Source organism: Lates calcarifer, linkage group LG2, assembly GCF_001640805.2.
Source record: "Lates calcarifer isolate ASB-BC8 linkage group LG2, TLL_Latcal_v3, whole genome shotgun sequence".
Lineage (NCBI taxonomy): Eukaryota > Metazoa > Chordata > Actinopteri > Centropomidae > Lates > Lates calcarifer.
In genome coordinates, this window is record NC_066834.1 from 817,151 (window position 1) to 825,121 (window position 7,971).

Here is a 7,971-nt window from a genome sequence, read left to right on the forward strand (position 1 = left end):
AAAATGTGCTCCTCACCTGACAAAGGGAGGAGCTGGGCAGGCAGTGTTGGTGGCATTGGCAGAGTTGTGGCTCAGAAGCAGTGAGGAGGTGACTGCCTGAGATGAGGGACATGTTTGTGCCTTATTGCCTCCCCTGGGCACAGTACCAGCGAAAATAGAGGCGGTATCCTCGAGTGACTCACACTTTGAACTGTGGTACAATAAAGTTTGTCTTCCTTGGTTAAATGTAAGTTACATCACCCAAAACATCTTCAACATGTGCACTTTCCTGATAAGTACATACGTAGACCCCTGGAGGTTTCAGTCGATATACTGTACACAGATGTTCCATTTTTAGCAGTGTTTGTGGTGTTTAATCATATTCTAAGAGAACTGCACTCTTCTGTTGTGCTGAAGTAAATATGTTGGATTTTTTTATTATTATTATTCTTTTGAAAGTAACCTTTGCTTATACCATCTTTCATTATGTTTTGTCTCCCTGCAGGCTTGTATGAGTGAGAGCAGAGCTGAGCATCCAACTTGCAGTGGGGCCAGAGAGTGGCGGCATTTTAATAAAGGTAGAGATGGTATCTCACAGGGACAGCTATAACTTTAAGGTAATTCAGGTCAAACAATATCACATGCACAGGCCTCATCAGTCTAACACCGTAACCTTTCCAAATGTCTCCTTGCTTGTGTGTCTTATTTTTGAGGCTTTACTCTCCAAGCTTTCGTCTGTGATTGCAGAGGTACAGTAGATCAGCAGCTGAGGTGTTGACACAAACAGTTTGCTGTGGATATGTGGTTATTGTTTGTATTTTACTTTCCTCACACTGCCTTTGTCCTTTATTCCCTGTCTCTCTCTTTCTCCTTTTCTGTCCCAGCACCAGGTGGAGGTTCTGTTCTCAGTCAGACAGATGCTGTCACCATCCATCCACTGTCAACCAGTTGGTCTCAGAACATGAGTGAGGCCTTAACAACGCCCCACACCACTGCTGAGATCTCTGCACTTGCTCAGTAATTGGTTTCTATCCCAACAATAGCTAATGCACATTTTATCATATTCCAACATTGCTTCAGGCGAGCAAATGAAAAACTGGCAGTGAAAATAAAAGAGCAAAGTAGAAGATCATGCATCTCCACCAAGACAGAGAAAGTGGACAGATCAGAGTTTATATATATATATATATATATATATATATATATATATATATATATATATATATACACACGTGTGTGCTTTACTCTCAAATACAGCAGTGTGTGGAATACAGTGCACTTTGTGTTTGTGCGTAGGCTTCCGTCTTTGTGTGTATGGGACACACAAATCCACCTGCAGGAGGGTGTGGAAGCTCTGCAAATTGAGGTCAGGAGACATAACGCTGAGCTTGACGAGAGGAGGATTGAAGAGGAGAGGATTCAGGTGTTTACCAAGAAAATATACTCAGACCTACAAATATTGTGGAGCAGGTCAAATTTTCATATTTTCTGTTTTTTATATACGTTAAACCGTCACAGAAACACAAATGAAAAAGCAGCAGAATTCTCCTACCTAGACTCAACATTCACTCCTCACCTGTCCTCATGCAGATGTGCAGCTCCCTCTGGTGTTTGTGGCACTAACATTTTCTTCAGACTGTATTAAACAGACTTAATATGTTGATACAGAGTATTACAGAGTTTAAATTTGGCCGTATATCCCCAACTGTATATGTGTATATAAGTGCTTTAAATAGCCATTTAACACCAGAGGAAAGATCTTGTTCTTGCTGACGTTCTGTGGTTGAAGTTAATCACCTTGCTGCAGTGATGAAGTGTTGCTGTTGACCACAACCAACACCTGAAACTTTGAACCAGATGAGTCATTGAAAGCAGCACTTCTCAGCTCAGTGTTAAGCTGCTTTGAAGACAAAGTGTGTGATGTATTAGACAGTCTAACCATCCTCAGTGTGGTTCCCTTCCTCTGCCTCCTCTGACCAAGTTTACCAGACTCTGCAGACTCTGACCTGAGACAGTCAGAGTTGGTACCTTTGGCTCTGATTGTTCTGCTGTGTTAAACTGTTGTAGTCCTCACAAAGACCCAGCTCTCTTCTAAAAGAGTGGTGGCAAATCTATACAAGCCCTCTCTGTGGCTACATGTCCTCTGCTTTTGCACTGGGCGACTCCAGAGACAGTGTCAGTGACAAAGCAGCGAGCTTTCAGACAGAGCGTGAGTGTTTCTGGAGTGGCTCATCTGAAACATGGGTCAATACAAACACTCACCAGCACATCACAGACAGTATCACTGAAAAGCAAAGCTGCTGCATAACTCCCAGGATTTTATTGGCTGTCATGTTGATTTTTCTTCTGGGATTAGCATAGGCCTCAGTGTGTTTGTGTGACTAATGGTCTGTGTTTTCTGGCTGTGAAATCAACATCAGTGTTTGAAGTTGCCCCCCCCCCCGGGTTGTGCCTCTGGGTCCTGCTGCTCCAGCACATTTCTCCCTCCATCTCACAAAGCACCGGCTCTCCTTTACATACAACCATGTTCAGCACTCCTCCTCCTCTGCACCCACGATGACCCCCGCTGTAATCTGCTCCACTCTGGCCAGCTTGTGTCAGCCCCACCTGTGTGGCCCCGCCACAACTGATGGCTAAAGCTTGTTAACACTGAAGACACATTTATGCAGTTAGCTGGGAAATGTTGAGGGTGGAAAAAAGGGCGTCCCTGATCAAAGGACACGGAGGGAGCAGCAGAGGAGGAGGCCTCCCCTCCCTGCCACTGTTCAGAGTCTGCAAACGTTTCACCCAGCCGACACAGTGACGTTCTCTCCTCTGGCCAGACAGACAGATAAGTGTTCAGATCACATAGGACACTCTGAGTTAACATGTCACTCAAGCGTCACCATGGAAACAGAACTTTTTCTAAATAAAATATGAGTTTTATGTGTTGCTTGAGAAAGGGTTACTTGTCGGTGGAATGGTGCCCCACAGTCAAAGCCATCTCATTTCTTCAGCCAATACCAGCCTGCCTCACAGTGAGCCAGATTTGTGTTACCTGGCATTTGCCTGCAACACATTCCTATCTGATATCCTCTCAAATTGAAAGGAGGGAAATTGGGGCTGATTGAAGGGATAAGTTTTTGGTGGTGGAAGGACAGAGGCAGCGTGAGAGCGAGGGGAGAAAGATGTGAACCCAATCTGCCATGTGTTGACTGTACTGATTAGAGGCTTGTGCTAAGAAGAGCCTCTCTATCCCCTCATTCCCTCTGTTTACTCTGAGCCTCACCACCCTTCTCAGCACAGGCATCACTGCAACCAGAACTCCCTCACCACCACGGTCCTCTCAGCTTCAGCAATATCACCTGCATCACAGGAGACACAGTAACTCCTTTGTATGCTGAAGTAGTCCAATTAAAAAGATGACAGCTTAACTAGGTTGAGAGGGGTTTGGTTAAGTTTGTTGATCCATAGTAAGCAGTGTGAGTGTTTAAGAGATCTGGACATGTCTGAATATTTTCCCGGGTTATATTGGTCTGACAGCTCTTCATGTGTGTTTATATGTGGAGAGACAGTGAAGTGGAGAGCTGATGCAAACTCAGCCCATTAAGGGCCACAGGGTGACTGCAGCAAAGTCCAGCTAATGTTCTGGGGCATTTAAAAATCTGCAGGGAGCCAGGAGTACAGACATGGGCTGAAAGCAAACCAGTGATCCAGGGAATAATAATAAATAGATAAATAAGTGGATGAAATGGCATGAGAGAAGCTAGTGAAATACCACCTCTGTTCTCGCGCAGCACGTTTGTTTATTTATGGCGTCTGAAGGCTCGGTCTGGATGCTGGGCGGGGGCTGGGGGAATACGTGCGCAGGCTTTCCCTCTCAGAGCCCGGCTCCCTAGCTTTCATTAAGTGTCATTACCAGTACTTTCAGAAAGCTGGCCAGGCTGAGACCTGACATCCCCTCTACAGATAGTTGGCCATGCATATGGATGGATTTCTGATCCCTCTTATCCACCACTGAGGAGGGAGAATTAGGCCAGCGAGAAGGAGAGTCGGGGGCTTAAAGGCTGCGTCCATATCTGACTTTAATGGCAAAGATGGAGCTATTACTTCAATTGAAGGACAGTGTTCATGCATGGTTTGTTGCTGTGTATATGTCACTCAGGTTATCAACATTGTGAGTGTTTCACTTAATATTTTCCTTTTTTATGACCATATGGGTCATGTACACCCATGTCTGTACCATCAAATACATTTTACGCTCTTGTGAAGAATTGTATTTTCATTTCAGCTGGTTGTAGAATATCCCCACAATGCCATTTAAAAATGTGCATTTCTAGCAGCATGGTATTTATTAGCAATCTGCTCTTCCAGTTCACCTACTTTGAGAATGTCCCCTGATTGATGGGGGGGTTTGTTCTGTTTATTTGTATATCAGGGAATGAAATATTCATATTGTACGCTTTTCCGAGCAGAAGTTATCTAGATTCAGTGTAAATGGTACTTGGGATTAGATTTTCACAGCAGATTGCTGTTATTAAGGGGAAAAAGCCAACTCCTTTGAGCAGTCATCTTCCTGGGAGGCAATCTATTTCTCTTTCACGCAGCCAGAGTGCTGGACCAGGCTCTTAATGCACTGAAGCAAAAGTGCTTCGGTCCGCAACCTTTCACGCCTTCAGCTCTCCTTTATGTGATTGAATAGTTAATAACTATGAGTCGCCTTTGAAAGCTCTGTGCCGTTGGTCCTTCTGAGGCACTTCTCTTCTTTTTGTCTGTTTGGATGCTGTACCTGCCCATTGCTCTGTCTCCCTACATGTCTACTTGCCCCAGATGCCAAGTCAACTAATAGCCCACCTCTTCTCCACCAGCCTGTCTTACTTTTATCTTTGTCTCTCGCCTGACTTGCCACTTGTGTGTCTGGATGTCTGGCTGTCTTAGCCTGTACATCAGAATTTTTGAGGGCGAGAGATCAGCTTTTTCATCTCCTGCTTCCTCTTTCTCTTCCTATACACAGTCACACAAACACTCACACACACACACTCACACACACTCACACAGCTCATTAGCCCATCCCACGCTCACAACTCTGGCAGAATGTGACCCTGCCTAATTGTGTACCATGCTCATTTGTTCTCCCTGCATGATGTGACGATTGCTTATTTATTCTCCTCAGGGCTCCCATCTCACATTAAAATGATTGACTCATTTCATTCACTGCACATTTTCAAGCTTTATTTGATAAGCTCATTTCCCTTGGCATTCAAATCCCTCCTTTTCCCATGCTTAAAAGTTATAATGTTAGCGAGGCACATTATTATTCATACTCTGGATTGTTTCTTCGGCTAATTATCTGTGTTAGAAAATAATTTTGCACATGTGATTCTGTTTATTCCGGTGGAATTGAGCAGCACAAAAGGGCAGACATTAACGATGCAGTTGGAATAGCTGAGGAGCCAATTGTGTACACAAAGCTGGCAGACACGGTCAACAAGAAGCTTAAGAGGGATTGGGATACTGTGGAAACTCGGCCAGAATAAGCAGAGCAAATTTGCATTCTATTAGAATTTACATCTGGTTAGAGACCTGTTTTACAAATAAAAAAGCCATCAACCTTTCTGTCCAGTCATGTAATAAGGGAGTGTTTTGACACAGAAAGGAGCATAACAAGAGATTTGTGATTGGGGGATTTAGGCAGCATTGTTACAACAGGATTTTAGCTCTTGTGATCTCGCCAGCTGACAGTCGATGTTTTCTCCCTCCAGCTACTGTATATCGACCAGGCCTCGGTGACACAGCAGCTGCTGGGGACCTGCTCGGTGCTCTGGTAGGTCAATTCAGGCTGAGATTTGTGAGAGTGACAAGCACAAAAAGGTGTGATTGGCAGAGGTTAGTAACCTTACACACACAAGGCATCATTACAGCTGGGTACTGAAACTGTTTTGGTTTTTTTTTGGGAACCGACCAAAATGTGAACACTCCAGTATGAAAAACTGTCAAGGGCATTTAGCCAGGGTTCTTGTAATGTTGCTGGTTAACAGCGTTTCACTTTTGAGGGCTTTGGCTGCTTTTGATTAAATGATACTCCAGCAGTTTAGCATTAGACTTTGGATGACTCACAAGAGACACATTAAAAAACTCTTCAAACTAGAAGAAGAAGCCATGGCTCCTGACTTTCAGTCTCCAGTTTCAGCCTGGTTCCAAAAACTCTGCATTCCCATAATGCAACTCAGTAGTGTCGTTAATAAGGCACCTGAAGACATCATTAGACTTATTTTGTCAAACAGAAAACGTTATACAGCTGCTTTCAGAGATCACAGGTTGAGTAACACAGTGACAAGTAAACTGAACCAAACTGAAGAAGGATCAGCGGTTTGCCCTTTGGATGAAAAAAGAAGATGGTTTCATTAAAAGTATTGTTTTATTGTATTGTTCAAGATTGACAATAGTATAAAAAATTCAAACCAAACCCAGCCTTAGGCATCATCTATTTGTTCTCAAAGTCCATTGAAACATCCCTTGTTTCTAGCAGCCTTAATGCTCTTTGATCATCCATTTATTGGAATGAAGTCTCTTTTGCTTTTGCAGAGCTTTGACTACGAGAGGAGCTTTGATTAGTCGAGCAGAGAGCCTACAGACGTGGAGAGGAGTCGCTGCCGAACTCCTCCTGCCTGTGTGTCCTCCCAGCAGCCGTGATGGTTGCAGAGTTGGGACAGTTTCTAACGGCTCACGAGAGAGGAACCTTGTCTGGATTTGGACATAAGATTTGGACTCCACCTTTCCAATCCAGTGGACATTTAATTGTTGATGATAAGCACTTAAAAAACACAAAAGGAGGAATCTGCTAAACCTCAGAGTCTGGGGAAGATGACTTGTGGTGTCACAAAAAACTACAGAGATGGTTTTTATATGTCAGGTAATTACTTAGTCTCGTTTGATGATTTATCTGATGTGTGTTTGTCTTACAAGTTCCTGTTAACATTCAGACATGGCTGTTATTATACTTTTAGAATGTATGACACTCAAAAACAAAATGTATTTTACTAACTATATTCGGAAATGTCATTTATCTGCGTAGGTGGAAAAATAGCTGTGTGCCTTACTACAGTATTTGTTGTATTTGTCAGAATGTTTTAATTTCCTTAGATTTTAGTTGATGTAAATTGACTACATGATGAGCTAAGAGGAATATTAATCTATTCTTTATGATTAGGTTTCTTTACATTGATTTCTGCAGAAGAAAAGTCAAGCCCTTGATGTGTTTTGAGTCACATACAGTAACTACTCCTGGAGCCATAGACCCCACAAGCCAGTGTAGCCAAAATCTTAATGAATATGGGCAGATAGACAAGAAATTGCAGCCAAATAAAAGAATAATAAAGGCATCTAAATCCTAACAAGCTTGCCTTTGTTCTTTCACTCCACCCACCACAAGTTGGCTGTGTGAAAGCAGGCATTGTTGCAGCTTTGAGGGCAGCTCTGAGAGTTCCATGCCCATCGGCCTTCAATCACATGGGATGTCTGAGTTTGACAGTATAAAGTCTTTCTTCTAGAACAAAATAAGACCCCTAAGCAATAGTGGATGAGCTGTTAGTAACCATACAGTCCACAGGGAGGTAGACCAAGCATGGTAGTACAGTATACACAAAGTGTTGGTTAGGGATAAGACAATGGACCAGTGAAAACATTACTGGATGCTGCAACACTCTTAAATTTCTTACATTTACTCAAACAAGTAAACGGTGTTGTTTGTTATTTTGTGGACTAAAATTCAGTTTTACCAAATAAAGACCAAAACCTACTGAGGCCCTGAAGGTCAAAGCACAATGACACCAGAGAATGCATGGAGAGGAGAGGAAGAGGTCCAGAGTCTATCAACAAAGACTCACAGATGGTGCAGAGGCCTTGCTGGATCTCCATGAGTCAGTCCAGAACCCAGAGCCAGAGGACGTCAGTGACACGTTCAGATGACATTTTTGTTCAGAGTTTTGTGACGTGAGAATTTTTAACAGTATG

General features: G+C 43.2%; 1 long non-coding RNA gene across 2 annotated transcripts; it reads left to right on the top strand.

The window, feature by feature from the left end:
- Window positions 1-309: 309 nt before the first annotated feature.
- On the top strand, window positions 310-7,333 carry LOC127142859 (uncharacterized). 2 transcript variants are annotated; one of them, XR_007813942.1, is made up of 5 exons: window positions 310-596; window positions 864-996; window positions 1,276-1,402; window positions 5,721-5,782; window positions 6,544-7,333. It is a non-coding gene; the product is annotated as an uncharacterized LOC127142859 (long non-coding RNA). The 2 variants fall into 2 exon arrangements; XR_007813941.1 differs by having other exon boundaries at window positions 310-996.
- The last annotated feature ends 638 nt before the right edge of the window (window positions 7,334-7,971 follow it).